Below are 18,802 nucleotides of genomic sequence, written 5' to 3'. Positions count from 1 at the left end.
CCTCGGCTACTCCAACCATGAATTCCTCTATGGGGAGTATGTGTATCACTTTTGACATGCTTATGTGTATGGTCTCCTGATACCTGGTTGCTCCTCTCTTATAGGGAGTGAAAGAGCCCAGAGTTAAATCCAGAGTCTCTAGATGTGCGACTTGTACCAAGAGACTTCCTGAAAACCATAAAAAGAAGCTCTGTCAATCTTGTATAAATGAGCTTGTAAAAGAAGAGCAACCATCGATCCTTATGGAAGTAAAATACATGATCCAGAACAAAACAAAATCCTCCCTGGCCTCCCTAAGATCCGTTCCTCCTGCTCTACCTGCAAAAAAATCTAAGGTGTCTGTTCCATCCTCCTCTGAAGCAGAGGACATGGACGAGGAGGCTTCCACCTCTAGACAGAACATTGATATGGATGTTCTGTCGGAGGGAGAAATTACGGAAGATAATAAAACATATTATTTCTCCTCCGAAGATATGGAGGAATTATTGGGAGCTGTAAGAGCTACGATGGGCATTGAGGACATACAGAAGCCCTGGTCAGTCCAGGATGAGATGTTTGGGGGACTTAGCTCAAAAAAATCCAAGTTATTTCCAGTAAATGAAAATATTAGAGATGATTCTGGATCTGTCCACTCGTCCAGAAAGGAAATTGGGAGTTCCTAGGGAGTTCAGGAACAGACTGCTGTTTGAGAAAGCTGAAGTAAAGATCTTTAATGAAACACCAAAAATTGACGTCCAGGTAGCAAAGGTCATCAAAAAGACCTCCCTTCCTTTCGAGGATTCCTCTTAACTACAGGATCCAATGGAAAGAAAAGCCGATGCTCTACTGAAAAAATCCTAGGAGGCATCCATGTTTGGAATAAAAACAAACATAGCGGCAACATCAGTGGCTAGATCCATGTATTTTTGGATCAATTAATTAGAAAACCATATTAAAAACAAGACTCCTAAAGAAGAAATACTAAACTTTATTCCCCTTCTCAGGTCAGCCACAGCATTTTTGGCGGATGCTTCTGCTGAATCTGTTAGGTTCGCTGCAAAAGATGTGGCTCTCTAATTCAGCGAGAAGAGCATTGTGGATGAAGGCCTGGGGGGAGATAGAACTTCTTCTAAGGCTAAGTTATGCTCTATTGCTTTCTCTGGAGAGTATGTGTTCGGTTCGGTCTTAGACTCAAAAAAAATAAAAAATCAGCTGATAAAAAGGGTTCCCCCGAAGAGAGTAAAACGAAGCCCTTTCGTGCCTTTAACCCTCAGTCTAGATCCTACAGGGGCAAAGGGAAATCGGGGAGGTGGAGCTATGAAAAAGGAGGGGGGGGGGGGGGGGAAGGCAGAGGTTTCCTGCTCAATCCCCAGAATAAACAATCTGATAAACAATGACGCCAAAGTTGGGAAGGTTGAGGTTTTTTTATCCCAGTGGCAATCCATGACGCGGAATCCCTGGGCCTTGGACATTATAAAAAAAACTGTTACAGGATAGAATTCTCCTCTACCCCTCCAAAGAAATTCAGAATAACTTCACACAGCCAGAGCATGTTAGAAAAAAATTTGTCAGGGAGTCCTAGAATTAATAGACTCAAAAGTGGTAACAAAAGTCCCTGAGCTAGAAAAGGGAATGGGTTATTCAAACCTTTTTCTAGTCCAAAAACCAGACGGGTCTTCCCGTACCATTATAAATCTAAAAGGGTTAAACATAGCCATTACCTACAGAAAATTCAAGATTGAGTCTATTTCTTTCATTATCCCTCTAATCAAAAACTGAGCCGTCATGTATAGATTGAAAGGACGCCTATTATTGCGTCCCCATACACGTCAACTCTCAAAAATACCTCAGATTTGCGTTAGTAGACAACGCCGGTGTGGTAAACCATTTTCAGTTCACTGCTCTTCCCTTCGGGATATCTTCCGCCCCAAGGGTATTCACAAAGCTGGTAGTGGAAATGATCTCCCCTCTCAGGTCAGAAGGATTAAAAATCTTTCCATACCTAGACGACTTCCTTTATTATAGGAAACTCTGAACCAGAAACATCCAGGCAAACGGATTACCTAATTCACAAATTCACCAATTTGGGCTGGTTAATAAATCGGAAAAAATCTTGTCTAGCACCATCCACTCAAATAAAATTCCTAGGGGTGATGCTAGCTTCTATTACCCAAATGTCATCTCTTCCAAAAGAAAAGTTGGTATCATTCAGGGGAAAGATAAGAGTTTCCAATCCCAAAGTCAGTGTTCTATCAAGAGTGCCATGAGCCTTCTGGGAACGATGACCTCGTGCATCACCGCAGTGGCATGGTGCCAGGCCCATATCAGTATAACTCAATCCTGATACTAGGGAAGTAGGACAGAAAACAACCTTCCCTAGAGAAAGATAACAATCCCTTTTTGTGTAAAATCGGATTTGAACTGGTGGACGGAAAAAAAGAATGTCAAGGGGCGTAACCTGGTTAAAAAAAATCCAGAAGTCCAGATAATTACAGACGCAAGCGGTACGGGATGGGGTGCAAAGGTAGCCTCCTCAAACTGCCAAGGAAGATGGTCAAACGAGATGGGACAAAGATCATCGAATTAGAGTCTCCCAGACAGTTCTCAATTCTCGGTAAAAGTATCCCAAGAACTATTATCAGGAAAACATCTAAAGACATTCTCCGACAATGTGACAGCTGTGGCCTACCTAAAACACCAGGGGGGCACAAGGTCTCCTACCCTAGGCAGTCTGTCAGAAGGAATATTCTCCTGGGCAGAAAGAAACGTACTGTCAGTCACAGCAACCCACCTAAAAGGTTCAGACAACATAGAGGCCGACTACCTGAGCAGGAAAATTTTAGACCCGGGGGAATGGTCCCTAAATCAAGAAATTTTTCTGAGAATCGCAAAAAGATGGGGAGTTCCTCAAATGGACCTATTCGCGTCAAAGAACAACGCAAAGGTGGGGTGTTTCTGTTCCCTAAATCCCAGAGAAGAGCCATGGGCAGTTGACGCCTTTTCAGTCAGGTGGACCTGGAACCTTGCTTATGCTTTTCCTCCCTGGGCCCTAATCCTGAGGGTACTGCAGAAAATAATAACCGATCCTGTAACAGTAATACTGGTGGTTCCCTTTTGGCCAAAAATAAATTGGTTCCCCGTCCTGAAGGAAAATACCTCTCCAGAAGGACATTTTATCACGGCCCCATCCTTCACTAAAATCCCAGCCTGTTCACATTATCCGCATGGATCCTGAGCGCGAGATCTTAGAAAGTAAAGGTCTTTCAGATAAAGTTATTAATACTCTAAAATCCAGTAGGAAAAGTGTTACTTCTACAATCTATCTCAAGGTCTGGAAAAAATACTGCAGTTGGCTGGCACAAGATTCACCAATAAATTCTACCTCGAATATCGCAGATTTTAGATTTTCTCCAGAGGGGGCTGGATATGGGCCTCAGACCCAGTACACTAAAAGTACAGATATCCGCCTTGGGGGCATGCTATGATACAGATCTAGCCAGCCATAGGTGGATAAGATTTGTAAGAGCTGCTTCTAGATTAAGGCCATCTATAGCGCCAAGGATTCCCCAGTGGGATTTAAACCTGGTCTTGAAGGGCTTAATGAATTCTCCATTTACTCCCTTACAGAACATTTAAATTAAACATCTTACTTTCAAAGCTGTGTTTCTAATAGCTATAACATCAGCTAGACTCCTGGCAAGAGAGCCTGAATCTCTTCCAAGAGCCCTATTTCTCTCTTTCCAGACAGGATAGTTTTGAAACTGGATCCAGGTTTTCTTCCGAAAGTAGTCACAGAAATCGTCCTCCCCTCTTTTCCGGAAGATGTAAAGAGTTCATCTAAGGAACTATTTCAACTCCTGGATGTCAGGGAGACCATTATACAATACCTGGCAACAACAATTTTTTTTCCCGGGGGGATGACTATCTCCTTATTCAGTTTGCTGGACAAAACGAAGGTAGAAAAGCGTCCAAGGCTTCTATAGGTCGCTGGATTAAGTCAACTATATCCTGCTGTTACCAAATGTCAGGCCTTACTAGTCCCACAAATATAAGAGCCCATTCCACAAGAGCAGTGGCTTCTTTATGGGCCGAAAGAGCGGGCGTTTCCCTAGACAAGATCTGTAGGGCTGCCACCTGGTCTAATGTAAATACATTCATAAGACACTACCGTATTGATGTGTCTGCTTCTGCTGATTTGACCTTTGGACAGAAGGTCTTGCAGACTGTCTCCCTCCCTTCTAAGTAATCTGATAGTTCTCATGGTTAAGCAGTCATGGTGGACGAAATGGAAAAACCGTAATTAGACTTACCAGTAATTCTGTTTCCTTGAGTCCACAATGACTGCTCGTATATCCCCCCCCCCCCCCTCCCTGAGATTATAAGATGGGCTAGAGTATGAAGTAATACTCAGGAAAAAAATAAAATAAAATAATGTGACTCCCGGCCTGACCTCCCATTGCTGCCAGGTGCTGCAATGTGGACTCTCTGCAGGAGGAACGCTCGTCTGCAAGGGGCCTAAGGCCTCTTTCACACGAACGATATGGATTGTGTCAGGATGCGTTCAGTGAAACTTGCACCATTTTGCAAACAAGTTCAGTCCGTTTTTGTCTGCAATGCGTTTCTTACTAAAGCCCCATTGACTTCTGTGGGGCTAGGGCTGCGTGAAAAAGACAGAATATAAAACATGCTGCGATTCTCACAACGCAGAAACGAGGCGTGACAAACACGGACCCATTGAAATGAATGGGAAAGGATTCAGTGCGGGTGCTATGTTTTCACGTCAAGCATTGAACCCCCGCGGAAAACTTGCTCGTGGGAAAGGGGCCTAAATGTTCTGCCATATGGAGGATGGAAGAATCGGGCATTTTAGAGAAAATAATTATAAAGTGGCCAAGAGAGAAACGGAATGAGTAGGTTGCCAAGAAGAGATGGGAACTTGGGTTTTTTCATAAAATTAGCGTAAATGACTATTGAAATCTACTCTACATTCAGGGGCTGGAGTAGATTTCAATCTAAGTGCAGGGACTGGAGGAGGATGCACCTGATTTAAGACCCCGTCATAAATTGGACGCATCCTCTGGCCATGCAGGGGGTATAAAAAAAAAAAATGCGTAAAACACTGATCTTTGCCCTAGTAAAAAAAAAAGTCGTTATTTTTTTATTTTTTACATCCAACTACAGTTAAAATAATACAAAATCTTAAACTGACCTTCTGAAGGCCCCTCTGATCAAGTTCTGTCGTTCAATCTTCTCAGCCAGGCTGCAGCTGTGATCTATCATAATAGTTTGACCACTAAATCTTATAGATTGACACTTTTTTTTTTTTTTTATTATCAACAGGATAGCTGATTAGTTTTTTTGGTGGGAGGGTTTGACTGCAGAGACCCCCCACCGATTGCGAGGCAAGTGGTCATATATCTCCTGTTCAAATGGAATGGCAGCAGAGCTCCATTCAGTCTCTGTAGGACAGTAGAAGATGGCAGAGTACAGCGTTCGGCTATCTTCCACAGTCCCATGGACTTTAAATGGATCTTTACAGCCGTCAAGGGACACAGCTCACCATTCTCATGATCAATCGAGGCTCCAGTGGTCGGGCTACCATTGATCAGACACTTGTCACCTATCTTATGGGTAGGTGATGAGTGTCCGTTTTGGTACAAACCCCATTAAAAGCGTTACACTGTCCGTGAAAAAATCCCTGAAAAGCAATAACTAGAATCAAGTCCTACAACTGGTGAGCACATTTACTGACTCTAAAGAGGAATTTTGATGATTGCTGAAGATAAATTGTAATTTACTTCGTTTACTTATTTTTCTTATAATCGCTCAGCGCCACTTATCATCCAAATGAAAACGTTTTATGCAAGGTGCCAAGAATCCAAGACTCTAGCAGAGGTGGTGTTACATTTCCCAATAAAGTGATTTACATGAGCAAATTTGATGGTGATTTAATATAGAAACATAAAAAAAATCAATCCGTACAAAGTCATTTAGGTTGACTTTTTATGGAATGTTTTTAGGTCAGACATCCGAGTTAGAGTAAGGTATGAAATGGCAAAGGACTGTTTCTGTAGTGAAATGGTTAATTATACATGGGAAGTCTCTTGCAGTGTGGGATATTCAGGCATATAGTAGTCTGGACCTCCGCCAACACCGATCCTTGTGACCTTTCCTCTAATTCCATGTAATAACAGCTCTGGAAAGACACCAGCTCTTCACTAGCAGGTTCTAACACTTTTGGAAAAAGACTGCTCACGTTGCCGTCCTGGTGACCTTCAAGCCACGGTTATCCATAATGCAGACTACAGGCTGCTCGTACTACAGTGGATGCTGTGACACAGCCTTCATCCAGAAAGCTGCCATTATACTCCCCTCAAGACCCACCTCGAGAGAGGTCTGCTTTTGATCGAAATGTCGTGCGACATTAAAGGGGTTTTGTCACTTCAGCAAATGGCATTTATCACATAGAGAAAGTTACTACAAGGCACTTACTAATGTATTGTGATTGTCCATGTTGCTTCCTTTGCTGGCTTCATTAAATTTTTCCATCACATTATATACTGCTCGTGTCCAGGGGGTTACTACCGCCCTGCAATCCAGCAGGGATTGTGTGCGCTCCCACGGTCCTGGCTACTAGAGAGGCCGGCACTTTTTCCAATAGTGTGCAAGCACGACCACTGCTGCTGGACTGCAGGGTGGTCGTAACCCCGGAAATGGGCAGTGTATAATGTGATGGAAAAATTAATCCAGCCAGTAGAGGAGGCAATATGGACAGTCACAATACATTAGTAAGTGCCTTGTATTAACTTTCTGTATATGATGAATGCCATCTGCTGTGAGACAACTCTTTTAATATCTGGATTATCTTATATGGCATTGTAAACATTTGGATGAAGCATATATGTACTGTATTCTTGATGTTGGAATCTAAACACAGTGGGGCAGTAAAAAGACCAAGATGCGCCAAATTTATTGAGAAGCAGGCCCCTCCTGCTGTGCCTCCGTCTCTTCTCACTGTCTATATAATTTGCGATTGTGTTTGTAGTCATATTCATCCCCATTGAATTTGCATAGGAAATTGCATTGTCATAGGAAAATATCCTTTTTATGGCTCATTCACACAACCGTAGGGTCGCCGTTCCCATGCTGCGGACCGCAAATTGTGAACTCTATGCTGTGGTGCGGACTTATTAACTTGAATGGGTCCACGATCCACAAAATATGGCAGAAGATACGACATGTCCTATCTTTAGCGGAGCAGAGGCACGGACCCCGCATAAAAGAGCTAAGCGCCTAATTGAATGTTTGTCGGCTGGTCGCTGAGTAACCCTGTGCAACAACTGGGCACGGGTGCTCTTATGAACGCTCATTTGGCCAATCATTGGTCCTTGTAAAAACGCCCAAACAAAGGGGACATGCTCACAAGAAAACTTCTGTTGAGAGGTTTGCAGAGCAGCCGAGTGGATAAGCCATGGTGGCAGACGTCCAGTTTCTTGTGCCCGGCGTGTGTTCTTCTCTTCTGACTTGTAGCTGTTTGGCTGCTGTTCTTTTGGATGGGGGAAAGACTAATTATGGCCTTCTGCTTGTTGATAATTTGTTCATTTTGCTTGTTATACTGCACTAGCAGAAGGACCCGGCTTCGCATGGGTATATATCATCTATTTCACTTCATCTTTGTGTGTGTCGTTAAAAGATATCGACAGTATCCCCCATAACAGTGACCTTCACAGCCCCCACCCCTTAACACTCACCTCCCTCCCAGTATCCCGCCTCCTTAAAATGTGACTTCCACAGCAGCCCACCCCCTTGACGTTGAGCTCCACAACACCCCACTCGCCCCCCCTAACAAAGTCCTCCACAGCGGCCCGCCCTCTTAACTGTGACCACCACGGTGGTCTGCTCCCTTAACAGTGACCTCCACTGTTCACTACCCCTTTAACAGTAACCTCCACAGTGCCTGCCCCTTTAACATTGACTTCTACAGTACTCCATTGCCTTAACAGTGACCTCCACAGCGCCCACCCCTTTAAAAGTGATCTCCACAGTAGCCTGAGTGGTGTAAATGTACCACCATGGCCTGCAGTGTCTTCAGACTTGTGTGGATATCATTGGTCGACAGGTGCAAAGGATCTTGATGATTTACGTGCCCATGTGCATTCAGAGTGGCAGAGCCTTCCTCAGACAACCATTAATAACCTCATTGATAGCATGCTAAGGAGTGTGGCGCTCATACTACGGTAGATACTGTATAAGTTTAGATGTTTTGAATATTTTGTTTCCTTTTTTATCATTTACATTTCATTAACATATCTATCGATCAATTGATTTCCATAATTCCATGAAATGTAATTCTTGGGGTTGCAATTTCAATGTCGAGGGGTGTATGTTGCCAACAACAAAATACCTTTTTATATAAAATGCAGATCTCAGGTTGACGTCCTGTCAATTATCTGGATGTTGGTTTACTAAAGGGGATTACAGGGGTTAAACCACTCTAGGCTGGTCATACACAACACATGACTGCTGTGTTACCCGCCATGCGTGTTCCGCTTGGCTGAGCACACTTGTTATTTCAGTATGAGGAAGGGTAAAGTGTATGGGTGTGAGGTGTGTTTTTTTTTATTTATTTATTATTTTTATATAGTTTTATTTTGTTAGAGTAACTAAACCCTTGACTAAAACAAGATGTCCCTAATGCCCTAATAAGTTTTTCTAATATACAGTACTTTATTGTATTTTTATTAGACTTTTCCCTACCTAAAGCACATAATTCCCTGTGCGCTTAGTGGTGTATGGAGGACGGGCTGTGAAGTTTATGAATGGGGCCGCAGCAGCATTGCGTACGGGCAGGAGCGCATATTGCTGCTCCTGCCCATGCCCCACGGAGGTATACTAACTCCTGGCTTAGCACATGGGTACCTTGTACCCATGTGCTATGCCAGGATTAGCTGAGCGGAGCGGGCTTTTGCCTGCTCCGCTGAGGCAAAGTCCACAACAATGGATTTTATTTTATTTTTTTGTTAAAGCTTCATTCACACGTCCATGCTTAAATATTTGAAAGGGTGGTCAGTGATGCCTCCGTGAAGATGCCCATGAAGGATCCATGTGTGATCTGTGTTTTTTTTCCCTGCCCGTGTATCATGTGTTTCATGGACCCTATGCAGCTGAAAAATTATTTTCAAAGCATCTCTTCCTAATGATCCGTGAAACACGGATGGCATCCGTGTTTTTCACAGACCCATAGACTATAATGGGAGTTATGGATCCATGGACAAAATGCAGCATGCGTCTGTGCTAAAAACACGGACCGCAGTAAACTGATTAAAATGAATGGGAAAGTGTGCTGTCCGTGGAGAACACTTACAGTACAGCACACCTATGTGGAACACTGACGTGCGAATGAGGCTTAATGCTGGGGTTCTAGTCTGCTCCGTTTTTTATGCGGAGTTCCAAATTCCCCTGTTATGAACTTTAAAGGGGATTTCTGAGATTCAGATATTATATCAGATCGGCAGGAGGGTTGGTGGTCAGTCACCTGGGATCAGCTGTTTGAGGAGGCCATGCCAGTCATGTCTCGTTCATCAATCCCATGACCTAGGCACAGCTTACTCCTATTCAAGTGAATGGGGCTGAGCTGCGGTACCAATTACATCCGCTATACTCTGTACAGTGCTGTGCTTGGGAGGCTGCGGCGCTCACTAGAGCACCATGGCCTCCTCATGCAGTTGTGATGGGGGGAGGGTGCCAAAGCACGATCTGATATTAATGACCAATTTTAAAGATATGGAAAAAGTAGTATAGACAAACTGCTCACTCCCCTTACAATTCTGGATTGGGTGCTCTAGTCTCAAATTGATTCACTCAAATCAACAATGGCGTAATAAAAAGTATATATTATGTAGTATGAGACTGGCACTCCCTCGCATGGAAATATAGTAATAGTGTTACACAATATTTAATTGGCAAAATATATTAAAATACAACATCACAATACAATATTAAAATAACCATCGCTGCAGCGGAGACAAAATCAGTCCCTAAAAATACCTAAAATCTAAAAACTTCAATAAAAACTCAAAAAAAAGTCCAAAAAAGAAGGGGACCATACGTCCTGAATGTGCAAAAAATATCGCAAGCCAAATATGTCAGTCTATTCCTTATAATAGTATTGGCATTCCTTTCTTGTATGCAATATAACATGCAAAATCCATGCAAGGCACCTTTTCAAATATTCGGAATTGTCCGATATAAATATTCAATAAAGTATCCAATCGGACACCAAGTTGTTACTCACAGGTGAATGGCGATTATCCTGCAGTCCCAATATTCAATCCTTTTGATTTTTACTCCCGGTATTTATTCACGTGGTTCTCAGTGTTTAGCGTCCCACCTGGTTCGTTCGCCTCTGGTCTCTCTCGAACGTTATCCACAAATCTCAGATCCGGTTCTACGATCAGGGTGTGATATCGCGAGGGGTGAACTTAAACTTGTACTGACCAGTTTAATTGGCTGAAAATCCGGGTCTTTATCTTTGGAGTGCTCCAATTTCTGTGTATCTCCGGATATTAGTAGCCGAACTTCGAGTGGGGGTCACTTGTTGGGGGATTTCTTTGAAAAGCATCAAACGCGTTTCGGGGGATCTCCTTTCCACTCCACCATTCACCTGTGAGTAACAACTTTGTGTCCGATTGGATACTTTATTGAATATTTATATCGGACAATTCCGAATATTTGAAAAGGTGCCTTGCATGGATTTTGCATGTTATATTGCATACAAGAAAGGAATGCCAATACTATTATAAGGAATAGACTGACACTTTTGGCTTGCGATATTTTTTGCACATTCAGGACGTATGGTCCCCTTTTTTGGACTTTTTTTGTTTTTATTGAAGTTTTTAGATTTTAGGGACTGATTTTGTCTCCGCTGCAGCGATTGTTATTTTAATATTGTATTGTGATGTTGTATTTTAATATATTTTGCCAATTAAATATTGTGTAACACTACTGCTCTATTTCCATGCGAGGGAGTGCCAGTCTCATACTACATAATATATAATTTTAAAGATATGTCATCAGTATCTGAATTTTGGGAAAACCCCTTAAAAGGAAATATGTCATGTATTTTTTTTTATTTTTTTTAAACAAGCTGTTTGAAAATGATATCGTTACTACATTGATTTAATTTTCGTTTCATTGGATATATTAGTCAAATTAAAATATACACTGACCGGTTATAACATTAAAACTACAGAGAGGTGAAGTGAATGGCACGGATATTATCTTGTGACAATGGCCGCTGTCAAGAGGTGGGATATATTGGGCAGCAAGTGAACAGCCAGTTTGATGTGTGGTCATCTGCTTCTGTTTCCATTGTGTATTTTGCCTTGTGAGCGTAGCCTTGTGGAGTGCCAAATAGGGGTCAAGGCGCCTCTCCTCCTCCTGATATATGGGGGACCCAGAGATGGCCACGGAGCGCAGCCGTTAGTATTTGACCACCCCAGCTCCTGATTAGAGTCAAAGGGCTCTATTTATCATAGACCAGCGGCGTGCGCCAATCTAAGAACTTGTGCCCTGCTGGAGGTTGCACCTAATTTTCGGGAAAGTGGCGAAGGCTGTGGACTAAAACGCGTCTTTTTTAGGGTGGCCCATCACATCCCCGGATCTAACTCCTTTCCATATATAGCCGATTTATAATTTCCTGAACCTGATCCTCCACCAAACTCTCCTCCGCACCCAGAAGCACTTCGTATATTGGCTGCTGACGGCTCATGCAGCTTTATATCTGCTCCCCCTATTCTCCCAAGATGGCTGGACCATTGTACATAACAAGCACTTCTACCTTCTGTGTCGCTCCTTTCCCCTCCTAGATTGTAAGCTCTTGCGAGCAGGGCCCTCATTCCTCTTGTTGTAATAATCGACTTGTCTGTTGCTATGTTATTAATGACTGTTTGTACATGAACCCCTAAATCGCAAGGCGCTGCGGAATATGTTGGCGCTCTATAAATAAAGATTATTATTTAATAATAATAATAAAGGGGGTCATAAATGGCCATTTCCAACCTGTTGCTCTCCATCTGTTGCAAAACTACAACTCTCATCATAGCTTGATAGCCACTGGCTGTCAGGACATGATGGAAGTTGTAGTTTTGCAACAGGTTGGGGAACATTGATTTAAAGAGGACCTTTCACCGATTCTTACCCTATGAACTAACTATACAGACATGTAGAGCGGCGCCCGGGGATCTCACTGCACTTACTATTATCCCCGGGCGCCGCTCCGTTCTCCCGCTATGTCCTCCGGTATCTTCGCTCACTAAGTTATAGTAGGCGGAGATACCAGTCCCTAAGTTATGGTAGGCGGAGTCTGCCCTAGCGCTGGCCAATTGCAGCTCAGAGCTCACAGCCTGGGAGGTTATTTTCTCCCAGGCTGTGAGCTCTGCAATGCGATTGGCCAGCGCTAGAGCAGACTCCGCCTACCATAACTTAGGGAACGGAGATACCGGAGGGCATAGCAGGAGAACGGAGCGGCGCCCGGGGATAATAGTAAGTGCAGTGAGATCCCCGGGCGCCGCTCCACATGTATGTATACCTAGTTCATAGGGTAAGAATCGGTGAAAGGTCCTCTTTAATACGGGCAGCAGATTTCAACATGCTTTGTTCTTTAGCGCTTTGTTTCGGCTTACTTCCTCAGACAGTGAAATGCGTGCTCAGCCGATCCAGGCTCATGCACACAGCTGTGTTTTGAGTCCACATCCCATCCGCATTTTTTTGCGGGTCGGATGCGGACCCATTCACTTAATTTTACTCGTCTGCTCTCCGCATCTGTATTTCCGTTAAAAATGGAGCATGTGCTATTCTTTTCAGTTTTACGGACAAGGATAGGACCGTTCCATAGAGGCCAGGACATATAGTTCCGCAAAATGCAGAACACACCTGGACGGTATCGGTGTTTTGCAGAGCGCAAATATGGCAACGGCCGTGTGAATGAGCCCTTAGTATGAGGGAGCTGGAGGCGACAGTCGTCAACTTATATGTATGGCTGGCGTAATATGCTTCACTAGACACATCTAGTCTTTGCCAGCACTTCATGGCGATCACTTACTGCACCAACTTGAGTTATCCACTAGATGGTGCAAGAGGACCATGTAAACATGAGGGACTACAGTGAAGAATGGCTTTCTAGAGGGGGGTTCCTCTCGAAGATGTGAGCCAATATACCGTACACCGTCTCCTCAAGTGGCCTTTTGATGAGGTTTTACTGTAATTACATTGTGTCACAGGCACATATACAAATGTCAGCATTAAATTAATTGCACCATTATTACGTAAACGTAACCTTTTCCACTGCAAATTGAGATCAGGTGGAACGATGGCATTTTCCCCTTTTGATTTCATCTATTCATTGTATAAGAAGAAGAAGAAAAATTTGAAAAAAATGCCACAAATTATATTGGGGGAGGGGTAAAATCATGCAGTGTCTGTCAGCATGAGGTTTCTTCTCTGAAGGTTTATATACAAGGCAGGACACTCAAAGGGCTCAGATTCATGTGGTGTCTATGGAAGTATTTAAAGGGGTTGTCCCACAAAAAATATTATACATTTTTCAAACCAGCACCTGGATCTGAATACTTTTGTAATTGCATGTGATTAAAAATGTATCATAGCCGCTGAGCTATTCGATAACCTGTATCTGTATAGCGCCACCTGCTGTTTGTTCTTTTTCTAAATTCTCAGTCCAGCTCACTGAAGTTGGCCTACAGCCTCAGTTCTATCCTTTAACTGCCACCTGGTGCAGCGCGGGTAGGACCCCCCCCACCCGATCTGCCAGTCTCAAATAAATCAGGCAGAACAATTAGCGCAATGAATGGGGAGATTGAGGCCGTATATTTTAATGCTGTACGGAGACGGATCTCTGTACAGCATTAATCCGAAGTTTTGAGCGAAGCGACTTCAGATCTAGGATCCAGAGCTCGCTTCACTCATCACTACTGAGAAGCAATACCACACACATCCCATAGACAGGGGTGGTGCTGTTTTTGGCAGACTGCATCAATGCACAGTGCTGGTTGTCAGGAGAACATTCATGCCTCTTTAGTTCCGTATACAAAGAGGGATAAATGGCTGCCAAATATCCAGGGTGCCGCTTATCTGCCTGCGGAAACAGGATCAGACATGTCTAGATCTAGTCTGACCCTGACAACATCAGTGGGATCCAACCCCAAAAGCTTCACTAATAACAGACTGTACAGTAATCTAAACAGTAGTCTGATCCTATCAGCTTTAGGGTCCATTCACGGGTCCGTGAATGTGTCCGCACCCGTTCAACAATTCTGCAGAACGGGTGCGGACCCATTCATTCTCTATGGGGCAGGAATGGATGCGGACAGTACACAGTGTGCTATCCGCATTTTTGGAGCGCGCCCCTGATCTTCCAGTCCGCGGCTCCGGAAAAAAAATAGAACGTGTCCTATTCTTGTCTGCAATTGCGGACAAGAATAGGCAGTTCTATGGGGTGCTGGCCGGGTGTGGATCCGCAATACACTACGGACGTGTGAATGGACCCTATAATGGGGTTGTCCGACTCCTTGCATCAAGTGTTTAAAAACAAGGCACTTTTTATTTATTTTTTTATTATAAGAGTCTGAACACTTTTAATTTACTTTTAAATGGGAACTCTACATATACTGGAAGTATACAGGCTCCATAGAAGTCCATAGGAGAGAGTGTGATATATGTGAGTGCTTCTCTCCCCTCGTTCTAGGGATCGTGGGGGTCTCAGCACTCAGACCCACACTGATCTAAACTGTTGATATGTTGAGCTGATGGCACTGGGGTGGGGGAGAGCTGATGGCACTGGGGTGGGGGAGAGCTGATGGCACTGGGGTGGGGGAGAGCTGATGGCACTGGGGTGGGGGAGAGCTGATGGCACTGGGGTGGGGGAGAGCTGATGGCACTGGGGGATAGTGGAGCTGATGACACAGGGGGTCTAAGTTTTTTAAATGAAAACTGTCTATTTATTTTTTACGATTTAATAGATAGAATACTCTATTTCTAAAATAATCCTAAAATGGACCCTTACGGACAAGGATAGTACTGTTTTTGCGGACCTGATACCACAAAATACATACGGTCGTGTGCATGAGCCCTTATTGGGAGTTATAAAAGTAGCCATATTGGTGACACTTGGCATTTCCAAAAACACTTGGAACATAGGCCTAACGCCACAATTTTAGGGCTTGTGCACACAGCCGTAAGTGTTTTGCGGTCTGTAAATCGCTGATTTGCAAAACACGGCTTCCGCCCATTTATTTTTTGCTCCGGCAGAAATTTGCTATCCTTGTCGGACAAGAATAGGACATATTCTATTTTTTTGCGGAACAACCATGCGGTCATACGGGCACGGAATGCACACAGTGGTATTTCCTTTTTTTGCGGGCTGGTTGAAGTGAATGGTTTTTGCATACGGGCTGCAAAAAACCCCAGAATGGACACGGGGAGAAAAAATGCATTTGAGAGACATTGGTCACTGCAGCCTTACACATTTCCAATAATTGAGAGAAAACTGGCCCAAATTATACCTGAAACGAGATGCAACACATTTATTGAGACATGCGCTACACAATAAATCACTCCAGCGGGCTTCTTACAAAGAATGACATGTGAGACCGCAGCCCTTATTAAATGAACTATGGTGTTTCAAAGCCTGTTCTAAACTTATAGCCGCGCCTTCCAACAGGTGGCGCTAGAGGCACAGCTTTATTTCTTTGTAAGATCTCTAGTTTGTGTATCTTTCAGGCCCCTTGCAGACGAGCGTGAGCGGCTTAGGTCTGGATGCGCTGTGGATGCGTTCAGTGAAAAATGCGCGACTTCGCAAGCAAGTCCATTTTAGTTTTGTTTGTGATCGCGTCTGGGTTTTTGCGCGGGCGCAATGCGATTTAATGCGTTTTTGCATGCGCGTGATAAAAAACTGAATGTTTACAAACAACATCTCTTAGCAACCATCCGTGAAAAAACGTATTGCATCTGCACTTGCAGATACGATGCGATTTTCATGCAGCCCCATTCACTTCTATGGTGCCAGCGTTGCATGAAAATTGCAGAATATAGAACATGCTGCCATTTTCACGCAACGCACAAGTGATGCGTGAAAACCAACGCTCATGTACACAGACCCATTGAAATGAAAAAATTCAGTGCGGGCTCAATGCGTTCGCATCACGCATTGCACCCGCGCGGAATACACGCTCGTGTGAAAGGGGCCTTACTCAGAAGAGCACAGTATGGGCTAATATTGGCCATACACATGAGATAAAAGTTGGCTGGAGTGGCTGATTTGAGCCGACTGCTACTTGAAGACTAGCTTGAATGTTCGCGATGCTGGAAATTTTGTCTGTCGGCCAAAACGGCATGTTTATGACCCGATCAGCTGAATTCAGAACACCATTTGCCATTCTGCTGAAGGACCAGGGAGCCGGGTTTTTAAAAGCTGAATCCCTGGTCGACCAGTTTAGTCTGGCATGTTGCTGGCGGGATCATTTATACAAACGATCCCACGGACAACTGATTGGCCACAATGTCTCAAATGTACATCCCCTATAACGCTAAGAAAGCTACCACACAAGTAAATATTATCAATTAAATACTTTACTGGACATACATATACAACACGCTGATTATGTTCATTAAAATACATAAAGCAGCAACCATGGGAACACAGAAGTGTATCAGAAAATGTAAAAAAGAATAGGCTCCAGGCCACAAGGGACTAGTATACAAGCAACTAGTAGTATCAAAACTGTGGGGCTCATATAGCAATCGTGCATCTATCTACAATCACCGCACAGTACTAGGACCGTGAAGGGCGGTGATGTTTCTGTGCACACCTACAATATGAGGCTGCTAAAAAGAGTCACATTAAGGCTCCATTCACACGTCCGCAAAATGCGGAACGGGTGCGGACCCATTCATTCTCTATGGGGACGGAATAGATGCGGACAGCACACAGTGTGCTATCCGCATTTGCGGTACGCGGCCCCGATCTTTGGGTCTGCAGCTCCGCAAAAAGATAGAGCATGTCCTATTCTTGTCCGCAGCTTGCGGACAAGAATAGGCATTTCTATGGGGGTGCCGGGCTGGTGTGTTGCAGACCCGCAATTTGCTGTCCACAACACACCACGGACGTGTGAATGCAGCCTAAATAACATATATTACTGACCCAGTCTGGAGCGTCCGCCCGACGATCGTTTCGCTTCCTCTCGTGATCAGTGAGGGTCCCAGCAATAGAGCTCCCACTGATCTAATACCTTTCTGCAACCAGAATACTGTTTTATACTTGATGACTTATCCTCACTATAGTTCATCAATATCTGATTGGTGGAACGGAACCCCACAGAAGCATTCCGTTCCGCACTACATCTTCAAGTGAATGGGTCCACATCCATAATGCGGAATGCACACGGCCGGTGCCCCGTATATTGCGGACCCAATGTATGCGGGCCTCAATATGACCACGGCGGGGCAACGGTCGAGGGCATGAGCCCTTAGGGCCCATGCACACAACGTATGTATTTTGTGGTCCACAAAAAAAAAACGGATCCGCAAAAAATCCAGATGACGTCTGTGCGCATTCCGTATTTTGCAGAACGGAAGAGCTGGCCCCTAATAGAACAGTCCTGTCCTTGTCCATTATGCGGACAATGATAGGACATGTTCTATTTTTTTGCGGAACGGAAATACGGACATATGGAAACTGAAAGCACACAGAGTACATTCCATTTTTTTTGCAGACCCATTGAAATGAATGGTTCTGCATATGGTCCGCAAAAAAAAGGAACGGACATGGAAAGAAAATACATTCGTGCACATGAGGCCTTAGGCTGATTTCACATCTGCCATGTAAATTCCAGCAGGCTGTTCTGGCAGAGCTCTCCCGCCGGCCCCGATCCAGCGGAGATCTGTATGCATTCGGGCAGACAATGCGGGGGATCGGTCGGACACCTCTGAACGCTGCGGTTTGTGTCTGGAGGATTCCCGTCATTGTCTGCTGGAGTTCATACCGCAGGTGTAACGTTAGCCTTTCTGTACTCCTATCATCCTGTGAGCACAGTACAACAGACCCACCATCAGATGGGAACTGACATTCCTGTGTAGGGGCAAACTTAAAGACGGCCTGGAAAAAAAAAAGAACTTATGGTGGCCCCATATTGTAGGTGGGGGTCAGTATGACAGAAGGCGGGACAACCGAAGTAGGCGGGGCCTGCGATACTGTAGTGCAGCACAAAATACCGCCCCAGCAGAACCAAATACCAGAGTGCAGCCCTAAATACTGCCTCCTGTACCCCAGTATGAAACAGTATTATTGTCCTGAGGATGGCAGTACACCTGCGACTACTGGCCAGGTGCCTGATACTGAGATCTCCAATAGACGTATACCTTCCGTGTGCACTCCGCATTTTGCGCACTCCCATCACTAGAAATGGCAATTTTTTCACAATCGTGACCAGGATCGGACATGTTCTAGACGGGAAACCCAGATCCGCAAAAAATCTGCATGTGTGCGTGACCCAATAGAAGTGAATGGGTCAGTGTGCCATCTGCAAAAAATGCGGCTGGGATATGGATAAAGCCTGTTTTTCTTCCTTCCTCTGGATGGCATAATGGGGCTGGTGCAGGATCCCTAAAGATACTTCGTTTTTTTTTTCTCCACTTGTTGCAGTTATTTCTGATGTGTCCTATGCAGACAGTTCTATTTACACAGGTAGTCAGACGGTGCGCTTCTTTTAGGAGCAGTACGGCCGGTCACAGCGAGTGCTGCGCCGCTATA

At 44.3% G+C, this 18,802-nt stretch overlaps 1 protein-coding gene across 1 annotated transcript in view; it reads left to right on the top strand.

The window, feature by feature from the left end:
• The window catches only part of LOC120978761 (6-phosphofructo-2-kinase/fructose-2,6-bisphosphatase 4-like), an 82,478-nt gene that overhangs the window by 17,407 nt on the left and 46,269 nt on the right, over positions 1–18,802 (top strand). The gene's annotated exons all lie outside the window — the stretch shown is intronic.

This window comes from Bufo bufo, chromosome 9 (genome assembly GCF_905171765.1).
Source record: "Bufo bufo chromosome 9, aBufBuf1.1, whole genome shotgun sequence".
Classification (NCBI taxonomy): domain Eukaryota; kingdom Metazoa; phylum Chordata; class Amphibia; order Anura; family Bufonidae; genus Bufo; species Bufo bufo.
This window is presented reverse-complemented; position numbering and strand designations above follow the sequence as displayed.